General features: G+C 45.2%; 21 non-coding genes across 21 annotated transcripts; all 21 read left to right on the top strand.

The window, feature by feature from the left end:
* The first annotated feature begins 705 nt into the window (after positions 1-705).
* LOC146773880 (U5 spliceosomal RNA) lies at positions 706-820 on the top strand. Its single transcript, XR_014972492.1, has one exon. It is a non-coding gene; the product is annotated as a U5 spliceosomal RNA (small nuclear RNA).
* An 852-nt stretch (positions 821-1,672) lies between these two features.
* Positions 1,673-1,787, top strand: LOC146773879 (U5 spliceosomal RNA). Its single transcript, XR_014972491.1, has one exon. It is a non-coding gene; the product is annotated as a U5 spliceosomal RNA (small nuclear RNA).
* An 889-nt stretch (positions 1,788-2,676) lies between these two features.
* On the top strand, positions 2,677-2,791 carry LOC146773878 (U5 spliceosomal RNA). The gene has a single exon (XR_014972490.1). It is a non-coding gene; the product is annotated as a U5 spliceosomal RNA (small nuclear RNA).
* Positions 2,792-3,680: 889 nt separating this feature from the next.
* LOC146773877 (U5 spliceosomal RNA) lies at positions 3,681-3,795 on the top strand. The gene has a single exon (XR_014974625.1). It is a non-coding gene; the product is annotated as a U5 spliceosomal RNA (small nuclear RNA).
* Positions 3,796-4,671: 876 nt separating this feature from the next.
* Positions 4,672-4,786, top strand: LOC146773876 (U5 spliceosomal RNA). The gene has a single exon (XR_014972489.1). It is a non-coding gene; the product is annotated as a U5 spliceosomal RNA (small nuclear RNA).
* Positions 4,787-5,675: 889 nt separating this feature from the next.
* LOC146773875 (U5 spliceosomal RNA) lies at positions 5,676-5,790 on the top strand. Its single transcript, XR_014974624.1, has one exon. It is a non-coding gene; the product is annotated as a U5 spliceosomal RNA (small nuclear RNA).
* An 876-nt stretch (positions 5,791-6,666) lies between these two features.
* Positions 6,667-6,781, top strand: LOC146773874 (U5 spliceosomal RNA). Its single transcript, XR_014972488.1, has one exon. It is a non-coding gene; the product is annotated as a U5 spliceosomal RNA (small nuclear RNA).
* Positions 6,782-7,633: 852 nt separating this feature from the next.
* On the top strand, positions 7,634-7,748 carry LOC146773873 (U5 spliceosomal RNA). The gene has a single exon (XR_014972487.1). It is a non-coding gene; the product is annotated as a U5 spliceosomal RNA (small nuclear RNA).
* An 852-nt stretch (positions 7,749-8,600) lies between these two features.
* LOC146773872 (U5 spliceosomal RNA) lies at positions 8,601-8,715 on the top strand. The gene has a single exon (XR_014972486.1). It is a non-coding gene; the product is annotated as a U5 spliceosomal RNA (small nuclear RNA).
* Positions 8,716-9,604: 889 nt separating this feature from the next.
* Positions 9,605-9,719, top strand: LOC146773871 (U5 spliceosomal RNA). The gene has a single exon (XR_014973819.1). It is a non-coding gene; the product is annotated as a U5 spliceosomal RNA (small nuclear RNA).
* Positions 9,720-10,558: 839 nt separating this feature from the next.
* Positions 10,559-10,673, top strand: LOC146773870 (U5 spliceosomal RNA). Its single transcript, XR_014972485.1, has one exon. It is a non-coding gene; the product is annotated as a U5 spliceosomal RNA (small nuclear RNA).
* An 839-nt stretch (positions 10,674-11,512) lies between these two features.
* Positions 11,513-11,627, top strand: LOC146773869 (U5 spliceosomal RNA). The gene has a single exon (XR_014972484.1). It is a non-coding gene; the product is annotated as a U5 spliceosomal RNA (small nuclear RNA).
* Positions 11,628-12,516: 889 nt separating this feature from the next.
* LOC146773868 (U5 spliceosomal RNA) lies at positions 12,517-12,631 on the top strand. The gene has a single exon (XR_014972483.1). It is a non-coding gene; the product is annotated as a U5 spliceosomal RNA (small nuclear RNA).
* Positions 12,632-13,470: 839 nt separating this feature from the next.
* On the top strand, positions 13,471-13,585 carry LOC146773867 (U5 spliceosomal RNA). The gene has a single exon (XR_014972482.1). It is a non-coding gene; the product is annotated as a U5 spliceosomal RNA (small nuclear RNA).
* Positions 13,586-14,424: 839 nt separating this feature from the next.
* LOC146773866 (U5 spliceosomal RNA) lies at positions 14,425-14,539 on the top strand. The gene has a single exon (XR_014972481.1). It is a non-coding gene; the product is annotated as a U5 spliceosomal RNA (small nuclear RNA).
* Positions 14,540-15,427: 888 nt separating this feature from the next.
* On the top strand, positions 15,428-15,542 carry LOC146773865 (U5 spliceosomal RNA). The gene has a single exon (XR_014972480.1). It is a non-coding gene; the product is annotated as a U5 spliceosomal RNA (small nuclear RNA).
* Positions 15,543-16,418: 876 nt separating this feature from the next.
* LOC146773864 (U5 spliceosomal RNA) lies at positions 16,419-16,533 on the top strand. Its single transcript, XR_014972479.1, has one exon. It is a non-coding gene; the product is annotated as a U5 spliceosomal RNA (small nuclear RNA).
* Positions 16,534-17,372: 839 nt separating this feature from the next.
* LOC146773863 (U5 spliceosomal RNA) lies at positions 17,373-17,487 on the top strand. Its single transcript, XR_014972478.1, has one exon. It is a non-coding gene; the product is annotated as a U5 spliceosomal RNA (small nuclear RNA).
* Positions 17,488-18,326: 839 nt separating this feature from the next.
* LOC146773862 (U5 spliceosomal RNA) lies at positions 18,327-18,441 on the top strand. Its single transcript, XR_014972477.1, has one exon. It is a non-coding gene; the product is annotated as a U5 spliceosomal RNA (small nuclear RNA).
* Positions 18,442-19,317: 876 nt separating this feature from the next.
* On the top strand, positions 19,318-19,432 carry LOC146773861 (U5 spliceosomal RNA). Its single transcript, XR_014972476.1, has one exon. It is a non-coding gene; the product is annotated as a U5 spliceosomal RNA (small nuclear RNA).
* An 852-nt stretch (positions 19,433-20,284) lies between these two features.
* LOC146773860 (U5 spliceosomal RNA) lies at positions 20,285-20,399 on the top strand. The gene has a single exon (XR_014972475.1). It is a non-coding gene; the product is annotated as a U5 spliceosomal RNA (small nuclear RNA).
* Positions 20,400-21,259: the final 860 nt, after the last annotated feature.

Here is a 21,259-nt window from a genome sequence, read left to right as displayed (position 1 = left end):
CATGGGAAAGAGCTTGTGCAGTGCATGAGATTGCTTTTCTTGACTGACTTGAAACTTCACGATCGCAGGCAGTATATTTTCTTATCTCCCAAAGATCCTGCTGCCAGATCCCAGAGGTCACCCTCCTTTTTAAAGGTGGGACCAAGACTCATGCTGTGCTTTTCATAGGGCTTGCCCGTTATTTGTGCCCGTTAGAGGTGCCCTGAGAGGTCGCCAATCCTGAGTCAGCTTCCTCTCAGGTAGACTTGAAGGGGCACGTCAGACTTGTTTCACGTGTCTCCAGCCTAGACAGATATATCCTTCTATATTCAGGTTTAATGAAAGTACGTGTGAAAAAGGCACATACGGTGCATGGCTATGTGTAGAGCGTGTTGAAAGCGTAAAATGGCTAGGGGACAAAAGGCCTACAGTGCCACTTAACTAAAAGCCTGATTCACATTTCCTGTTCCCCTTCCCCAGCAGCCCCGACAACTCCTAATGAGCTGAGGTGAGTACAAAAGAAATTTGCATATTCCCAGACATACACATGTGAACAGTCCACCTTTTTGTACCTTGAGCAGAGACTTTGAAATGTTGGCCTGTTTTGCCCACCGGCCTGGTTCTCGCCCTCTTTCTTAGAGCCTGAAAATACCTTTCAGGTCCTCACCCTCGCAATGACAGGGTCTTTGATGTGCCGCCACTTACCCTAGAGAGCTATATTGTCACTTACTCTGGTTTCTCTTCAAAACGAAAAAATCTTTCGCCTTTTACTAAAGATTTCCGTGGAGAGGAACATTTAAGAGTTTATTCAATTTTTTTAAGCCTTGCCACAGGTGAGGCTGTTTATCATTTGTTTAAAAGAAAAGCATTACAAGTTGGGGAATATCCAGCAATTGTCTGCTGCTTTTTTGGGGGACATGAGTTTGGTGTTTTATTCCTGAGCTCTCTGCTTGCTCATTTGCATAAACAGAGTGCAGGAGAGGTGCCTCATGGGAAAGAGCTTGTGCAGTGCATGAGATTGCTTTTCTTGACTGACTTGAAACTTCACGATCGCAGGCAGTATATTTTCTTATCTCCCAAAGATCCTGCTGCCAGATCCCAGAGGTCACCCTCCTTTTTAAAGGTGGGACCAAGACTCATGCTGTGCTTTTCATAGGGCTTGCCCGTTATTTGTGCCCGTTAGAGGTGCCCTGAGAGGTCGCCAATCCTGAGTCAGCTTCCTCTCAGGTAGACTTGAAGGGGCACGTCAGACTTGTTTCACGTGTCTCCAGCCTAGACAGATATATGCTTCTATATTCAGGTTTAATGAAAGTACGTGTGAAAAAGGCACATACGGTGCATGGCTATGTGTAGAGCGTGTTGAAAGCGTAAAATGGCTAGGGGACAAAAGGCCTACAGTGCCACTTAACTAAAAGCCTGATTCACATTTCCTGTTCCCCTTCCCCAGCAGCCCCGACAACTCCTAATGAGCTGAGGTGAGTACAAAAGAAATTTGCATATTCCCAGACATACACATGTGAACAGTCCACCTTTTTGTACCTTGAGCAGAGACTTTGAAATGTTGGCCTGTTTTGCCCACCGGCCTGGTTCTCGCCCTCTTTCTTAGAGCCTGAAAATACCTTTCAGGTCCTCACCCTCGCAATGACAGGGTCTTTGATGTGCCGCCACTTACCCTAGAGAGCTATATTGTCACTTACTCTGGTTTCTCTTCAAAACGAAAAAATCTTTCGCCTTTTACTAAAGATTTCCGTGGAGAGGAACATTTAAGAGTTTATTCAATTTTTTTAAGCCTTGCCACAGGTGAGGCTGTTTATCATTTGTTTAAAAGAAAAGCATTACAAGTTGGGGAATATCCAGAAATTGTCTGCTGCTTTTTTGGGGGACATGAGTTTGGTGTTTTATTCCTGAGCTCTCTGCTTGCTCATTTGCATAAACAGAGTGCAGGAGAGGTGCCTCATGGGAAAGAGCTTGTGCAGTGCATGAGATTGCTTTTCTTGACTGACTTGAAACTTCACGATCGCAGGCAGTATATGTTCTTATCTCCCAAAGATCCTGCTGCCAGATCCCAGAGGTCACCCTCCTTTTTAAAGGTGGGACCAAGACTCATGCTGTGCTTTTCATAGGGCTTGCCCGTTATTTGTGTCCGTTTAGAGGTGCCCTGAGAGGTCACCAATCCTGAGTCAGCTTCCTCTCAGGTAGACTTGAAGGGGCACGTCAGACTTGTTTCATGTGTCTCCAGCCTAGACAGATATATCCTTCTATATTCAGGTTTAATGAAAGTACGTGTGAAAAAGGCACATACGGTGCATGGCTATGTGTAGAGCACAGTGGTGGCTCTGAGCATATCGATTGGAGGGATGGTGTTGAAAGCGTAAAATGGCTAGGGGACAAAAGGCCTACAGTGCCACTTAACTAAAAGCCTGATTCACATTTCCTGTTCCCCTTCCCCAGCAGCCCCGACAACTCCTAATGAGCTGAGGTGAGTACAAAAGAAATTTGCATATTCCCAGACATACACATGTGAACAGTCCACCTTTTTGTACCTTGAGCAGAGACTTTGAAATGTTGGCCTGTTTTGCCCACCGGCCTGGTTCTCGCCCTCTTTCTTAGAGCCTGAAAATACCTTTCAGGTCCTCACCCTCGCAATGACAGGGTCTTTGATGTGCCGCCACTTACCCTAGAGAGCTATATTGTCACTTACTCTGGTTTCTCTTCAAAACGAAAAAATCTTTCGCCTTTTACTAAAGATTTCCGTGGAGAGGAACATTTAAGAGTTTATTCAATTTTTTTAAGCCTTGCCACAGGTGAGGCTGTTTATCATTTGTTTAAAAGAAAAGCATTACAAGTTGGGGAATATCCAGCAATTGTCTGCTGCTTTTTTGGGGGACATGAGTTTGGTGTTTTATTCCTGAGCTCTCTGCTTGCTCATTTGCATAAACAGAGTGCAGGAGAGGTGCCTCATGGGAAAGAGCTTGTGCAGTGCATGAGATTGCTTTTCTTGACTGACTTGAAACTTCACGATCGCAGGCAGTATATTTTCTTATCTCCCAAAGATCCTGCTGCCAGATCCCAGAGGTCACCCTCCTTTTTAAAGGTGGGACCAAGACTCATGCTGTGCTTTTCATAGGGCTTGCCCGTTATTTGTGTCCGTTTAGAGGTGCCCTGAGAGGTCACCAATCCTGAGTCAGCTTCCTCTCAGGTAGACTTGAAGGGGCACGTCAGACTTGTTTCATGTGTCTCCAGCCTAGACAGATATATCCTTCTATATTCAGGTTTAATGAAAGTACGTGTGAAAAAGGCACATACGGTGCATGGCTATGTGTAGAGCACAGTGGTGGCTCTGAGCATATCGATTGGAGGGATGGTGTTGAAAGCGTAAAATGGCTAGGGGACAAAAGGCCTACAGTGCCACTTAACTAAAAGCCTGATTCACATTTCCTGTTCCCCTTCCCCAGCAGCCCCGACAACTCCTAATGAGCTGAGGTGAGTACAAAAGAAATTTGCATATTCCCAGACATACACATGTGAACAGTCCACCTTTTTGTACCTTGAGCAGAGACTCTGAAATGTTGGCCTGTTTTGCCCACCGGCCTGGTTCTCGCCCTCTTTCTTAGAGCCTGAAAATACCTTTCAGGTCCTCACCCTCGCAATGACAGGGTCTTTGATGTGGCGCCACTTACCCTAGAGAGCTATATTGTCACTTATTCTGGTTTCTCTTCAAAACGAAAAAATCTTTCGCCTTTTACTAAAGATTTCCGTGGCGAGGAACATTTAAGAGTTTATTCAATTTTTTTAAGCCTTGCCACAGGTGAGGCTGTTTATCATTTGTTTAAAAGAAAAGTATTAGAAGTTGGGGAATATCCAGCAATTGTCTGCTGCTTTTTTGGGGGACATGAGTTTGGTGTTTTATTCCTGAGCTCTCTGCTTGCTCATTTGCATAAACAGAGTGCAGGAGAGGTGCCTCATGGGAAAGAGCTTGTGCAGTGCATGAGATTGCTTTTCTTGACTGACTTCAAACTTCACGATCGCAGGCAGTATATTTTCTTATCTCCCAAAGATCCTGCTGCCAGATCCCAGAGGTCACCCTCCTTTTTAAAGGTGGGACCAAGACTCATGCTGTGCTTTTCATAGGGCTTGCCCCTTATTTGTGCCCGTGAGAGGTCACCAATCCTGAGTCAGCTTCCTCTCAGGTAGACTTGAAGGGGCACGTCAGACTTGTTTCATGTGTCTCCAGCCTAGACAGATATATCCTTCTATATTCAGGTTTAATGAAAGTACGTGTGAAAAAGGCACATACGGTGCATGGCTATGTGTAGAGCACAGTGGTGGCTCTGAGCATATCGATTGGAGAGATGGTGTTGAAAGCGTAAAATGGCTAGGGGACAAAAGGCCTACAGTGCCACTTAACTAAAAGCCTGATTCACATTTCCTGTTCCCCTTCCCCAGCAGCCCCGACAACTCCTAATGAGCTGAGGTGAGTACAAAAGAAATTTGCATATTCCCAGACATACACATGTGAACAGTCCACCTTTTTGTACCTTGAGCAGAGACTTTGAAATGTTGGCCTGTTTTGCCCACCGGCCTGGTTCTCGCCCTCTTTCTTAGAGCCTGAAAATACCTTTCAGGTCCTCACCCTCGCAATGACAGGGTCTTTGATGTGCCGCCACTTACCCTAGAGAGCTATATTGTCACTTACTCTGGTTTCTCTTCAAAACGAAAAAATCTTTCGCCTTTTACTAAAGATTTCCGTGGAGAGGAACATTTAAGAGTTTATTCAATTTTTTTAAGCCTTGCCACAGGTGAGGCTGTTTATCATTTGTTTAAAAGAAAAGCATTACAAGTTGGGGAATATCCAGAAATTGTCTGCTGCTTTTTTGGGGGACATGAGTTTGGTGTTTTATTCCTGAGCTCTCTGCTTGCTCATTTGCATAAACAGAGTGCAGGAGAGGTGCCTCATGGGAAAGAGCTTGTGCAGTGCATGAGATTGCTTTTCTTGACTGACTTGAAACTTCACGATCGCAGGCAGTATATTTTCTTATCTCCCAAAGATCCTGCTGCCAGATCCCAGAGGTCACCCTCCTTTTTAAAGGTGGGACCAAGACTCATGCTGTGCTTTTCATAGGGCTTGCCCGTTATTTGTGTCCGTTTAGAGGTGCCCTGAGAGGTCACCAATCCTGAGTCAGCTTCCTCTCAGGTAGACTTGAAGGGGCACGTCAGACTTGTTTCATGTGTCTCCAGCCTAGACAGATATATCCTTCTATATTCAGGTTTAATGAAAGTACGTGTGAAAAAGGCACATACGGTGCATGGCTATGTGTAGAGCACAGTGGTGGCTCTGAGCATATCGATTGGAGGGATGGTGTTGAAAGCGTAAAATGGCTAGGGGACAAAAGGCCTACAGTGCCACTTAACTAAAAGCCTGATTCACATTTCCTGTTCCCCTTCCCCAGCAGCCCCGACAACTCCTAATGAGCTGAGGTGAGTACAAAAGAAATTTGCATATTCCCAGACATACACATGTGAACAGTCCACCTTTTTGTACCTTGAGCAGAGACTCTGAAATGTTGGCCTGTTTTGCCCACCGGCCTGGTTCTCGCCCTCTTTCTTAGAGCCTGAAAATACCTTTCAGGTCCTCACCCTCGCAATGACAGGGTCTTTGATGTGGCGCCACTTACCCTAGAGAGCTATATTGTCACTTATTCTGGTTTCTCTTCAAAACGAAAAAATCTTTCGCCTTTTACTAAAGATTTCCGTGGCGAGGAACATTTAAGAGTTTATTCAATTTTTTTAAGCCTTGCCACAGGTGAGGCTGTTTATCATTTGTTTAAAAGAAAAGTATTAGAAGTTGGGGAATATCCAGCAATTGTCTGCTGCTTTTTTGGGGGACATGAGTTTGGTGTTTTATTCCTGAGCTCTCTGCTTGCTCATTTGCATAAACAGAGTGCAGGAGAGGTGCCTCATGGGAAAGAGCTTGTGCAGTGCATGAGATTGCTTTTCTTGACTGACTTCAAACTTCACGATCGCAGGCAGTATATTTTCTTATCTCCCAAAGATCCTGCTGCCAGATCCCAGAGGTCACCCTCCTTTTTAAAGGTGGGACCAAGACTCATGCTGTGCTTTTCATAGGGCTTGCCCCTTATTTGTGCCCGTGAGAGGTCACCAATCCTGAGTCAGCTTCCTCTCAGGTAGACTTGAAGGGGCACGTCAGACTTGTTTCATGTGTCTCCAGCCTAGACAGATATATCCTTCTATATTCAGGTTTAATGAAAGTACGTGTGAAAAAGGCACATACGGTGCATGGCTATGTGTAGAGCACAGTGGTGGCTCTGAGCATATCGATTGGAGAGATGGTGTTGAAAGCGTAAAATGGCTAGGGGACAAAAGGCCTACAGTGCCACTTAACTAAAAGCCTGATTCACATTTCCTGTTCCCCTTCCCCAGCAGCCCCGACAACTCCTAATGAGCTGAGGTGAGTACAAAAGAAATTTGCATATTCCCAGACATACACATGTGAACAGTCCACCTTTTTGTACCTTGAGCAGAGACTTTGAAATGTTGGCCTGTTTTGCCCACCGGCCTGGTTCTCGCCCTCTTTCTTAGAGCCTGAAAATACCTTTCAGGTCCTCACCCTCGCAATGACAGGGTCTTTGATGTGCCGCCACTTACCCTAGAGAGCTATATTGTCACTTACTCTGGTTTCTCTTCAAAACGAAAAAATCTTTCGCCTTTTACTAAAGATTTCCGTGGAGAGGAACATTTAAGAGTTTATTCAATTTTTTTAAGCCTTGCCACAGGTGAGGCTGTTTATCATTTGTTTAAAAGAAAAGCATTACAAGTTGGGGAATATCCAGCAATTGTCTGCTGCTTTTTTGAGGGACATGAGTTTGGTGTTTTATTCCTGAGCTCTCTGCTTGCTCATTTGCATAAACAGAGTGCAGGAGAGGTGCCTCATGGGAAAGAGCTTGTGCAGTGCATGAGATTGCTTTTCTTGACTGACTTGAAACTTCACGATCGCAGGCAGTATATTTTCTTATCTCCCAAAGATCCTGCTGCCAGATCCCAGAGGTCACCCTCCTTTTTAAAGGTGGGACCAAGACTCATGCTGTGCTTTTCATAGGGCTTGCCCGTTATTTGTGCCCGTTAGAGGTGCCCTGAGAGGTCGCCAATCCTGAGTCAGCTTCCTCTCAGGTAGACTTGAAGGGGCACGTCAGACTTGTTTCACGTGTCTCCAGCCTAGACAGATATATCCTTCTATATTCAGGTTTAATGAAAGTACGTGTGAAAAAGGCACATACGGTGCATGGCTATGTGTAGAGCGTGTTGAAAGCGTAAAATGGCTAGGGGACAAAAGGCCTACAGTGCCACTTAACTAAAAGCCTGATTCACATTTCCTGTTCCCCTTCCCCAGCAGCCCCGACAACTCCTAATGAGCTGAGGTGAGTACAAAAGAAATTTGCATATTCCCAGACATACACATGTGAACAGTCCACCTTTTTGTACCTTGAGCAGAGACTTTGAAATGTTGGCCTGTTTTGCCCACCGGCCTGGTTCTCGCCCTCTTTCTTAGAGCCTGAAAATACCTTTCAGGTCCTCACCCTCGCAATGACAGGGTCTTTGATGTGCCGCCACTTACCCTAGAGAGCTATATTGTCACTTACTCTGGTTTCTCTTCAAAACGAAAAAATCTTTCGCCTTTTACTAAAGATTTCCGTGGAGAGGAACATTTAAGAGTTTATTCAATTTTTTTAAGCCTTGCCACAGGTGAGGCTGTTTATCATTTGTTTAAAAGAAAAGCATTACAAGTTGGGGAATATCCAGCAATTGTCTGCTGCTTTTTTGGGGGACATGAGTTTGGTGTTTTATTCCTGAGCTCTCTGCTTGCTCATTTGCATAAACAGAGTGCAGGAGAGGTGCCTCATGGGAAAGAGCTTGTGCAGTGCATGAGATTGCTTTTCTTGACTGACTTGAAACTTCACGATCGCAGGCAGTATATTTTCTTATCTCCCAAAGATCCTGCTGCCAGATCCCAGAGGTCACCCTCCTTTTTAAAGGTGGGACCAAGACTCATGCTGTGCTTTTCATAGGGCTTGCCCGTTATTTGTGCCCGTTAGAGGTGCCCTGAGAGGTCGCCAATCCTGAGTCAGCTTCCTCTCAGGTAGACTTGAAGGGGCACGTCAGACTTGTTTCACGTGTCTCCAGCCTAGACAGATATATGCTTCTATATTCAGGTTTAATGAAAGTACGTGTGAAAAAGGCACATACGGTGCATGGCTATGTGTAGAGCGTGTTGAAAGCGTAAAATGGCTAGGGGACAAAAGGCCTACAGTGCCACTTAACTAAAAGCCTGATTCACATTTCCTGTTCCCCTTCCCCAGCAGCCCCGACAACTCCTAATGAGCTGAGGTGAGTACAAAAGAAATTTGCATATTCCCAGACATACACATGTGAACAGTCCACCTTTTTGTACCTTGAGCAGAGACTTTGAAATGTTGGCCTGTTTTGCCCACCGGCCTGGTTCTCGCCCTCTTTCTTAGAGCCTGAAAATACCTTTCAGGTCCTCACCCTCGCAATGACAGGGTCTTTGATGTGCCGCCACTTACCCTAGAGAGCTATATTGTCACTTACTCTGGTTTCTCTTCAAAACGAAAAAATCTTTCGCCTTTTACTAAAGATTTCCGTGGAGAGGAACATTTAAGAGTTTATTCAATTTTTTTAAGCCTTGCCACAGGTGAGGCTGTTTATCATTTGTTTAAAAGAAAAGCATTACAAGTTGGGGAATATCCAGAAATTGTCTGCTGCTTTTTTGGGGGACATGAGTTTGGTGTTTTATTCCTGAGCTCTCTGCTTGCTCATTTGCATAAACAGAGTGCAGGAGAGGTGCCTCATGGGAAAGAGCTTGTGCAGTGCATGAGATTGCTTTTCTTGACTGACTTGAAACTTCACGATCGCAGGCAGTATATGTTCTTATCTCCCAAAGATCCTGCTGCCAGATCCCAGAGGTCACCCTCCTTTTTAAAGGTGGGACCAAGACTCATGCTGTGCTTTTCATAGGGCTTGCCCGTTATTTGTGTCCGTTTAGAGGTGCCCTGAGAGGTCACCAATCCTGAGTCAGCTTCCTCTCAGGTAGACTTGAAGGGGCACGTCAGACTTGTTTCATGTGTCTCCAGCCTAGACAGATATATCCTTCTATATTCAGGTTTAATGAAAGTACGTGTGAAAAAGGCACATACGGTGCATGGCTATGTGTAGAGCACAGTGGTGGCTCTGAGCATATCGATTGGAGGGATGGTGTTGAAAGCGTAAAATGGCTAGGGGACAAAAGGCCTACAGTGCCACTTAACTAAAAGCCTGATTCACATTTCCTGTTCCCCTTCCCCAGCAGCCCCGACAACTCCTAATGAGCTGAGGTGAGTACAAAAGAAATTTGCATATTCCCAGACATACACATGTGAACAGTCCACCTTTTTGTACCTTGAGCAGAGACTTTGAAATGTTGGCCTGTTTTGCCCACCGGCCTGGTTCTCGCCCTCTTTCTTAGAGCCTGAAAATACCTTTCAGGTCCTCACCCTCGCAATGACAGGGTCTTTGATGTGGCGCCACTTACCCTAGAGAGCTATATTGTCACTTATTCTGGTTTCTCTTCAAAACGAAAAAATCTTTCGCCTTTTACTAAAGATTTCCGTGGAGAGGAACATTTAAGAGTTTATTCAATTTTTTTAAGCCTTGCCACAGGTGAGGCTGTTTATCATTTGTTTAAAAGAAAAGCATTACAAGTTGGGGAATATCCAGCAATTGTCTGCTGCTTTTTTGGGGGACATGAGTTTGGTGTTTTATTCCTGAGCTCTCTGCTTGCTCATTTGCATAAACAGAGTGCAGGAGAGGTGCCTCATGGGAAAGAGCTTGTGCAGTGCATGAGATTGCTTTTCTTGACTGACTTGAAACTTCACGATCGCAGGCAGTATATTTTCTTATCTCCCAAAGATCCTGCTGCCAGATCCCAGAGGTCACCCTCCTTTTTAAAGGTGGGACCAAGACTCATGCTGTGCTTTTCATAGGGCTTGCCCATTATTTGTGCCCGTTGAGGTCGCCAATCCTGAGTCAGCTTCCTCTCAGGTAGACTTGAAGGGGCACGTCAGACTTGTTTCACGTGTCTCCAGCCTAGACAGATATATCCTTCTATATTCAGGTTTAATGAAAGTACGTGTGAAAAAGGCACATACGGTGCATGGCTATGTGTAGAGCGTGTTGAAAGCGTAAAATGGCTAGGGGACAAAAGGCCTACAGTGCCACTTAACTAAAAGCCTGATTCACATTTCCTGTTCCCCTTCCCCAGCAGCCCCGACAACTCCTAATGAGCTGAGGTGAGTACAAAAGAAATTTGCATATTCCCAGACATACACATGTGAACAGTCCACCTTTTTGTACCTTGAGCAGAGACTTTGAAATGTTGGCCTGTTTTGCCCACCGGCCTGGTTCTCGCCCTCTTTCTTAGAGCCTGAAAATACCTTTCAGGTCCTCACCCTCGCAATGACAGGGTCTTTGATGTGCCGCCACTTACCCTAGAGAGCTATATTGTCACTTACTCTGGTTTCTCTTCAAAACGAAAAAATCTTTCGCCTTTTACTAAAGATTTCCGTGGAGAGGAACATTTAAGAGTTTATTCAATTTTTTTAAGCCTTGCCACAGGTGAGGCTGTTTATCATTTGTTTAAAAGAAAAGCATTACAAGTTGGGGAATATCCAGCAATTGTCTGCTGCTTTTTTGGGGGACATGAGTTTGGTGTTTTATTCCTGAGCTCTCTGCTTGCTCATTTGCATAAACAGAGTGCAGGAGAGGTGCCTCATGGGAAAGAGCTTGTGCAGTGCATGAGATTGCTTTTCTTGACTGACTTGAAACTTCACGATCGCAGGCAGTATATTTTCTTATCTCCCAAAGATCCTGCTGCCAGATCCCAGAGGTCACCCTCCTTTTTAAAGGTGGGACCAAGACTCATGCTGTGCTTTTCATAGGGCTTGCCCGTTAGAGGTGCCCGTTGAGGTCGCCAATCCTGAGTCAGCTTCCTCTCAGGTAGACTTGAAGGGGCACGTCAGACTTGTTTCACGTGTCTCCAGCCTAGACAGATATATCCTTCTATATTCAGGTTTAATGAAAGTACGTGTGAAAAAGGCACATACGGTGCATGGCTATGTGTAGAGCGTGTTGAAAGCGTAAAATGGCTAGGGGACAAAAGGCCTACAGTGCCACTTAACTAAAAGCCTGATTCACATTTCCTGTTCCCCTTCCCCAGCAGCCCCGACAACTCCTAATGAGCTGAGGTGAGTACAAAAGAAATTTGCATATTCCCAGACATACACATGTGAACAGTCCACCTTTTTGTACCTTGAGCAGAGACTTTGAAATGTTGGCCTGTTTTGCCCACCGGCCTGGTTCTCGCCCTCTTTCTTAGAGCCTGAAAATACCTTTCAGGTCCTCACCCTCGCAATGACAGGGTCTTTGATGTGCCGCCACTTACCCTAGAGAGCTATATTGTCACTTACTCTGGTTTCTCTTCAAAACGAAAAAATCTTTCGCCTTTTACTAAAGATTTCCGTGGAGAGGAACATTTAAGAGTTTATTCAATTTTTTTAAGCCTTGCCACAGGTGAGGCTGTTTATCATTTGTTTAAAAGAAAAGCATTACAAGTTGGGGAATATCCAGAAATTGTCTGCTGCTTTTTTGGGGGACATGAGTTTGGTGTTTTATTCCTGAGCTCTCTGCTTGCTCATTTGCATAAACAGAGTGCAGGAGAGGTGCCTCATGGGAAAGAGCTTGTGCAGTGCATGAGATTGCTTTTCTTGACTGACTTGAAACTTCACGATCGCAGGCAGTATATTTTCTTATCTCCCAAAGATCCTGCTGCCAGATCCCAGAGGTCACCCTCCTTTTTAAAGGTGGGACCAAGACTCATGCTGTGCTTTTCATAGGGCTTGCCCGTTATTTGTGTCCGTTTAGAGGTGCCCTGAGAGGTCACCAATCCTGAGTCAGCTTCCTCTCAGGTAGACTTGAAGGGGCACGTCAGACTTGTTTCATGTGTCTCCAGCCTAGACAGATATATCCTTCTATATTCAGGTTTAATGAAAGTACGTGTGAAAAAGGCACATACGGTGCATGGCTATGTGTAGAGCACAGTGGTGGCTCTGAGCATATCGATTGGAGGGATGGTGTTGAAAGCGTAAAATGGCTAGGGGACAAAAGGCCTACAGTGCCACTTAACTAAAAGCCTGATTCACATTTCCTGTTCCCCTTCCCCAGCAGCCCCGACAACTCCTAATGAGCTGAGGTGAGTACAAAAGAAATTTGCATATTCCCAGACATACACATGTGAACAGTCCACCTTTTTGTACCTTGAGCAGAGACTTTGAAATGTTGGCCTGTTTTGCCCACCGGCCTGGTTCTCGCCCTCTTTCTTAGAGCCTGAAAATACCTTTCAGGTCCTCACCCTCGCAATGACAGGGTCTTTGATGTGCCGCCACTTACCCTAGAGAGCTATATTGTCACTTACTCTGGTTTCTCTTCAAAACGAAAAAATCTTTCGCCTTTTACTAAAGATTTCCGTGGAGAGGAACATTTAAGAGTTTATTCAATTTTTTTAAGCCTTGCCACAGGTGAGGCTGTTTATCATTTGTTTAAAAGAAAAGCATTACAAGTTGGGGAATATCCAGCAATTGTCTGCTGCTTTTTTGGGGGACATGAGTTTGGTGTTTTATTCCTGAGCTCTCTGCTTGCTCATTTGCATAAACAGAGTGCAGGAGAGGTGCCTCATGGGAAAGAGCTTGTGCAGTGCATGAGATTGCTTTTCTTGACTGACTTGAAACTTCACGATCGCAGGCAGTATATTTTCTTATCTCCCAAAGATCCTGCTGCCAGATCCCAGAGGTCACCCTCCTTTTTAAAGGTGGGACCAAGACTCATGCTGTGCTTTTCATAGGGCTTGCCCATTATTTGTGCCCGTTGAGGTCGCCAATCCTGAGTCAGCTTCCTCTCAGGTAGACTTGAAGGGGCACGTCAGACTTGTTTCACGTGTCTCCAGCCTAGACAGATATATCCTTCTATATTCAGGTTTAATGAAAGTACGTGTGAAAAAGGCACATACGGTGCATGGCTATGTGTAGAGCGTGTTGAAAGCGTAAAATGGCTAGGGGACAAAAGGCCTACAGTGCCACTTAACTAAAAGCCTGATTCACATTTCCTGTTCCCCTTCCCCAGCAGCCCCGACAACTCCTAATGAGCTGAGGTGAGTACAAAAGAAATTTGCATATTCCCAGACATACACATGTGAACAGTCCACCTTTTTGTACCTTGAGCAGAGACTTTGAAATGTTGGCCTGTTTTGCCCACCGGCCTGGTTCTCGCCCTCTTTCTTAGAGCCTGAAAATACCTTTCAGGTCCTCACCCTCGCAATGACAGGGTCTTTGATGTGCCGCCACTTACCCTAGAGAGCTATATTGTCACTTACTCTGGTTTCTCTTCAAAACGAAAAAATCTTTCGCCTTTTACTAAAGATTTCCGTGGAGAGGAACATTTAAGAGTTTATTCAATTTTTTTAAGCCTTGCCACAGGTGAGGCTGTTTATCATTTGTTTAAAAGAAAAGCATTACAAGTTGGGGAATATCCAGCAATTGTCTGCTGCTTTTTTGGGGGACATGAGTTTGGTGTTTTATTCCTGAGCTCTCTGCTTGCTCATTTGCATAAACAGAGTGCAGGAGAGGTGCCTCATGGGAAAGAGCTTGTGCAGTGCATGAGATTGCTTTTCTTGACTGACTTGAAACTTCACGATCGCAGGCAGTATATTTTCTTATCTCCCAAAGATCCTGCTGCCAGATCCCAGAGGTCACCCTCCTTTTTAAAGGTGGGACCAAGACTCATGCTGTGCTTTTCATAGGGCTTGCCCGTTAGAGGTGCCCGTTGAGGTCGCCAATCCTGAGTCAGCTTCCTCTCAGGTAGACTTGAAGGGGCACGTCAGACTTGTTTCACGTGTCTCCAGCCTAGACAGATATATCCTTCTATATTCAGGTTTAATGAAAGTACGTGTGAAAAAGGCACATACGGTGCATGGCTATGTGTAGAGCGTGTTGAAAGCGTAAAATGGCTAGGGGACAAAAGGCCTACAGTGCCACTTAACTAAAAGCCTGATTCACATTTCCTGTTCCCCTTCCCCAGCAGCCCCGACAACTCCTAATGAGCTGAGGTGAGTACAAAAGAAATTTGCATATTCCCAGACATACACATGTGAACAGTCCACCTTTTTGTACCTTGAGCAGAGACTTTGAAATGTTGGCCTGTTTTGCCCACCGGCCTGGTTCTCGCCCTCTTTCTTAGAGCCTGAAAATACCTTTCAGGTCCTCACCCTCGCAATGACAGGGTCTTTGATGTGCCGCCACTTACCCTAGAGAGCTATATTGTCACTTACTCTGGTTTCTCTTCAAAACGAAAAAATCTTTCGCCTTTTACTAAAGATTTCCGTGGAGAGGAACATTTAAGAGTTTATTCAATTTTTTTAAGCCTTGCCACAGGTGAGGCTGTTTATCATTTGTTTAAAAGAAAAGCATTACAAGTTGGGGAATATCCAGCAATTGTCTGCTGCTTTTTTGGGGGACATGAGTTTGGTGTTTTATTCCTGAGCTCTCTGCTTGCTCATTTGCATAAACAGAGTGCAGGAGAGGTGCCTCATGGGAAAGAGCTTGTGCAGTGCATGAGATTGCTTTTCTTGACTGACTTGAAACTTCACGATCGCAGGCAGTATATTTTCTTATCTCCCAAAGATCCTGCTGCCAGATCCCAGAGGTCACCCTCCTTTTTAAAGGTGGGACCAAGACTCATGCTGTGCTTTTCATAGGGCTTGCCCGTTATTTGTGCCTGTTAGAGGTGCCCTGAGAGGTCGCCAATCCTGAGTCAGCTTCCTCTCAGGTAGACTTGAAGGGGCACGTCAGACTTGTTTCACGTGTCTCCAGCCTAGACAGATATATCCTTCTATATTCAGGTTTAATGAAAGTACGTGTGAAAAAGGCACATACGGTGCATGGCTATGTGTAGAGCACAGTGGTGGCTCTGAGCATATCGATTGGAGGGATGGTGTTGAAAGCGTAAAATGGCTAGGGGACAAAAGGCCTACAGTGCCACTTAACTAAAAGCCTGATTCACATTTCCTGTTCCCCTTCCCCAGCAGCCCCGACAACTCCTAATGAGCTGAGGTGAGTACAAAAGAAATTTGCATATTCCCAGACATACACATGTGAACAGTCCACCTTTTTGTACCTTGAGCAGAGACTTTGAAATGTTGGCCTGTTTTGCCCACCGGCCTGGTTCTCGCCCTCTTTCTTAGAGCCTGAAAATACCTTTCAGGTCCTCACCCTCGCAATGACAGGGTCTTTGATGTGCCGCCACTTACCCTAGAGAGCTATATTGTCACTTACTCTGGTTTCTCTTCAAAACGAAAAAATCTTTCGCCTTTTACTAAAGATTTCCGTGGAGAGGAACATTTAAGAGTTTATTCAATTTTTTTAAGCCTTGCCACAGGTGAGGCTGTTTATCATTTGTTTAAAAGAAAAGCATTACAAGTTGGGGAATATCCAGCAATTGTCTGCTGCTTTTTTGGGGGACATGAGTTTGGTGTTTTATTCCTGAGCTCTCTGCTTGCTCATTTGCATAAACAGAGTGCAGGAGAGGTGCCTCATGGGAAAGAGCTTGTGCAGTGCATGAGATTGCTTTTCTTGACTGACTTGAAACTTCACGATTGCAGGCAGTATATTTTCTTATCTCCCAAAGATCCTGCTGCCAGATCCCAGAGGTCACCCTCCTTTTTAAAGGTGGGACCAAGACTCATGCTGTGCTTTTCATAGGGCTTGCCCGTTATTTGTGCCCGTGAGAGGTCACCAATCCTGAGTCAGCTTCCTCTCAGGTAGACTTGAAGGGGCACGTCAGACTTGTTTCATGTGTCTCCAGCCTAGACAGATATATCCTTCTATATTCAGGTTTAATGAAAGTACGTGTGAAAAAGGCACATACGGTGCATGGCTATGTGTAGAGCACAGTGGTGGCTCTGAGCATATCGATTGGAGAGATGGTGTTGAAAGCGTAAAATGGCTAGGGGACAAAAGGCCTACAGTGCCACTTAACTAAAAGCCTGATTCACATTTCCTGTTCCCCTTCCCCAGCAGCCCCGACAACTCCTAATGAGCTGAGGTGAGTACAAAAGAAATTTGCATATTCCCAGACATACACATGTGAACAGTCCACCTTTTTGTACCTTGAGCAGAGACTTTGAAATGTTGGCCTGTTTTGCCCACCGGCCTGGTTCTCGCCCTCTTTCTTAGAGCCTGAAAATACCTTTCAGGTCCTCACCCTCGCAATGACAGGGTCTTTGATGTGCCGCCACTTACCCTAGAGAGCTATATTGTCACTTACTCTGGTTTCTCTTCAAAACGAAAAAATCTTTCGCCTTTTACTAAAGATTTCCGTGGAGAGGAACATTTAAGAGTTTATTCAATTTTTTTAAGCCTTGCCACAGGTGAGGCTGTTTATCATTTGTTTAAAAGAAAAGCATTACAAGTTGGGGAATATCCAGCAATTGTCTGCTGCTTTTTTGGGGGACATGAGTTTGGTGTTTTATTCCTGAGCTCTCTGCTTGCTCATTTGCATAAACAGAGTGCAGGAGAGGTGCCTCATGGGAAAGAGCTTGTGCAGTGCATGAGATTGCTTTTCTTGACTGACTTGAAACTTCACGATCGCAGGCAGTATATTTTCTTATCTCCCAAAGATCCTGCTGCCAGATCCCAGAGGTCACCCTCCTTTTTAAAGGTGGGACCAAGACTCATGCTGTGCTTTTCATAGGGCTTGCCCGTTATTTGTGCCCGTTGAGGTCGCCAATCCTGAGTCAGCTTCCTCTCAGGTAGACTTGAAGGGGCACGTCAGACTTGTTTCACGTGTCTCCAGCCTAGACAGATATATCCTTCTATATTCAGGTTTAATGAAAGTACGTGTGAAAAAGGCACATACGGTGCATGGCTATGTGTAGAGCGTGTTGAAAGCGTAAAATGGCTAGGGGACAAAAGGCCTACAGTGCCACTTAACTAAAAGCCTGATTCACATTTCCTGTTCCCCTTCCCCAGCAGCCCCGACAACTCCTAATGAGCTGAGGTGAGTACAAAAGAAATTTGCATATTCCCAGACATACACATGTGAACAGTCCACCTTTTTGTACCTTGAGCAGAGACTTTGAAATGTTGGCCTGTTGTGCCCACCGGCCTGGTTCTCGCCCTCTTTCTTAGAGCCTGAAAATACCTTTCAGGTCCTCACCCTCGCAATGACAGGGTCTTTGATGTGCCGCCACTTACCCTAGAGAGCTATATTGTCACTTACTCTGGTTTCTCTTCAAAACGAAAAAATCTTTCGCCTTTTACTAAAGATTTCCGTGGAGAGGAACATTTAAGAGTTTATTCAATTTTTTTAAGCCTTGCCACAGGTGAGGCTGTTTATCATTTGTTTAAAAGAAAAGCATTACAAGTTGGGGAATATCCAGCAATTGTCTGCTGCTTTTTTGGGGGACATGAGTTTGGTGTTTTATTCCTGAGCTCTCTGCTTGCTCATTTGCATAAACAGAGTGCAGGAGAGGTGCCTCATGGGAAAGAGCTTGTGCAGTGCATGAGATTGCTTTTCTTGACTGACTTGAAACTTCACGATCGCAGGCAGTATATTTTCTTATCTCCCAAAGATCCTGCTGCCAGATCCCAGAGGTCACCCTCCTTTTTAAAGGTGGGACCAAGACTCATGCTGTGCTTTTCATAGGGCTTGCCCGTTATTTGTGCCCGTTGAGGTCGCCAATCCTGAGTCAGCTTCCTCTCAGGTAGACTTGAAGGGGCACGTCAGACTTGTTTCACGTGTCTCCAGCCTAGACAGATATATCCTTCTATATTCAGGTTTAATGAAAGTACGTGTGAAAAAGGCACATACGGTGCATGGCTATGTGTAGAGCGTGTTGAAAGCGTAAAATGGCTAGGGGACAAAAGGCCTACAGTGCCACTTAACTAAAAGCCTGATTCACATTTCCTGTTCCCCTTCCCCAGCAGCCCCGACAACTCCTAATGAGCTGAGGTGAGTACAAAAGAAATTTGCATATTCCCAGACATACACATGTGAACAGTCCACCTTTTTGTACCTTGAGCAGAGACTTTGAAATGTTGGCCTGTTTTGCCCACCGGCCTGGTTCTCGCCCTCTTTCTTAGAGCCTGAAAATACCTTTCAGGTCCTCACCCTCGCAATGACAGGGTCTTTGATGTGCCGCCACTTACCCTAGAGAGCTATATTGTCACTTACTCTGGTTTCTCTTCAAAACGAAAAAATCTTTCGCCTTTTACTAAAGATTTCCGTGGAGAGGAACATTTAAGAGTTTATTCAATTTTTTTAAGCCTTGCCACAGGTGAGGCTGTTTATCATTTGTTTAAAAGAAAAGCATTACAAGTTGGGGAATATCCAGCAATTGTCTGCTGCTTTTTTGGGGGACATGAGTTTGGTGTTTTATTCCTGAGCTCTCTGCTTGCTCATTTGCATAAACAGAGTGCAGGAGAGGTGCCTCATGGGAAAGAGCTTGTGCAGTGCATGAGATTGCTTTTCTTGACTGACTTGAAACTTCACGATTGCAGGCAGTATATTTTCTTATCTCCCAAAGATCCTGCTGCCAGATCCCAGAGGTCACCCTCCTTTTTAAAGGTGGGACCAAGACTCATGCTGTGCTTTTCATAGGGCTTGCCCGTTATTTGTGCCCGTGAGAGGTCACCAATCCTGAGTCAGCTTCCTCTCAGGTAGACTTGAAGGGGCACGTCAGACTTGTTTCATGTGTCTCCAGCCTAGACAGATATATCCTTCTATATTCAGGTTTAATGAAAGTACGTGTGAAAAAGGCACATACGGTGCATGGCTATGTGTAGAGCACAGTGGTGGCTCTGAGCATATCGATTGGAGAGATGGTGTTGAAAGCGTAAAATGGCTAGGTGACAAAAGGCCTACAGTGCCACTTAACTAAAAGCCTGATTCACATTTCCTGTTCCCCTTCCCCAGCAGCCCCGACAACTCCTAATGAGCTGAGGTGAGTACAAAAGAAATTTGCATATTCCCAGACATACACATGTGAACAGTCCACCTTTTTGTACCTTGAGCAGAGACTTTGAAATGTTGGCCTGTTTTGCCCACCGGCCTGGTTCTCGCCCTCTTTCTTAGAGCCTGAAAATACCTTTCAGGTCCTCACCCTCGCAATGACAGGGTCTTTGATGTGCCGCCACTTACCCTAGAGAGCTATATTGTCACTTACTCTGGTTTCTCTTCAAAACGAAAAAATCTTTCGCCTTTTACTAAAGATTTCCGTGGAGAGGAACATTTAAGAGTTTATTCAATTTTTTTAAGCCTTGCCACAGGTGAGGCTGTTTATCATTTGTTTAAAAGAAAAGCATTACAAGTTGGGGAATATCCAGCAATTGTCTGCTGCTTTTTTGAGGGACATGAGTTTGGTGTTTTATTCCTGAGCTCTCTGCTTGCTCATTTGCATAAACAGAGTGCAGGAGAGGTGCCTCATGGGAAAGAGCTTGTGCAGTGCATGAGATTGCTTTTCTTGACTGACTTGAAACTTCACGATCGCAGGCAGTATATTTTTTTATCTCCCAAAGATCCTGCTGCCAGACCCCAGAGGTCACCCTCCTTTTTAAAGGTGGGACCAAGACTCATGCTGTGCTTTTCATAGGGCTTGCCCGTTATTTGTGCCCGTTAGAGGTGCCCTGAGAGGTCGCCAATCCTGAGTCAGCTTCCTCTCAGGTAGACTTGAAGGGGCACGTCAGACTTGTTTCACGTGTCTCCAGCCTAGACAGATATATCCTTCTATATTCAGGTTTAATGAAAGTACGTGTGAAAAAGGCACATACGGTGCATGGCTATGTGTAGAGCGTGTTGAAAGTGTAAAATGGCTAGGGGACAAAAGGCCTACAGTGCCACTTAACTAAAAGCCTGTTTCACATTTCCTGTTCCCCTTCCCCAGCAGCCCCGACAACTCCTAATGAGCTGAGGTGAGTACAAAAGAAATTTGCATATTCCCAGACATACACATGTGAACAGTCCACCTTTTTGTACCTTGAGCAGAGACTTTGAAATGTTGGCCTGTTTTGCCCACCGGCCTGGTTCTCGCCCTCTTTCTTAGAGCCTGAAAATACCTTTCAGGTCCTCACCCTCGCAATGACAGGGTCTTTGATGTGCCGCCACTTACCCTAGAGAGCTATATTGTCACTTACTCTGGTTTCTCTTCAAAACGAAAAAATCTTTCGCCTTTTACTAAAGATTTCCGTGGAGAGGAACATTTAAGAGTTTATTCAATTTTTTTAAGCCTTGCCACAGGTGAGGCTGTTTATCATTTGTTTAAAAGAAAAGCATTACAAGTTGGGGAATATCCAGCAATTGTCTGCTGCTTTTTTGGGGGACATGAGTTTGGTGTTTTATTCCTGAGCTCTCTGCTTGCTCATTTGCATAAACAGAGTGCAGGAGAGGTGCCTCATGGGAAAGAGCTTGTGCAGTGCATGAGATTGCTTTTCTTGACTGACTTGAAACTTCACGATCGCAGGCAGTATATTTTCTTATCTCCCAAAGATCCTGCTGCCAGATCCCAGAGGTCACCCTCCTTTTTAAAGGTGGGACCAAGACTCATGCTGTGCTTTTCATAGGGCTTGCCCGTTATTTGTGTCCGTTTAGAGGTGCCCTGAGAGGTCGCCAATCCTGAGTCAGCTTCCTCTCAGGTAGACTTGAAGGGGCACGTCAGACTTGTTTCACGTGTCTCCAGCCTAGACAGATATATCCTTCTATATTCAGGTTTAATGAAAGTACGTGTGAAAAAGGCACATACGGTGCATGGCTATGTGTAGAGCACAGTGGTGGCTCTGAGCCTATCGATTGGAGGGATGGTGTTGAAAGCGTAAAATGGCTAGGGGACAAAAGGCCTACAGTGCCACTTAACTAAAAGCCTGATTCACATTTCCTGTTCCCCTTCCCCAGCAGCCCCGACAACTCCTAATGAGCTGAGGTGAGTACAAAAGAAATTTGCATATTCCCAGATATACACATGTGAACAGTCCACCTTTTTGTACCTTGAGCAGAGACTCTGAAATGTTGGCCTGTTTTGCCCACCGGCCTGGTTCTCGCCCTCTTTCTTAGAGCCTGAAAATACCTTTCAGGTCCTCACCCTCGCAATGACAGGGTCTTTGATGTGGCG

Source organism: Triturus cristatus, chromosome 12 (genome assembly GCF_964204655.1).
Source record: "Triturus cristatus chromosome 12, aTriCri1.1, whole genome shotgun sequence".
Taxonomy (NCBI): Eukaryota; Metazoa; Chordata; class Amphibia; order Caudata; family Salamandridae; genus Triturus; species Triturus cristatus.
Note: the sequence above shows the minus strand (reverse complement) of the source record. Positions and strands in the feature narration are given on the sequence as shown.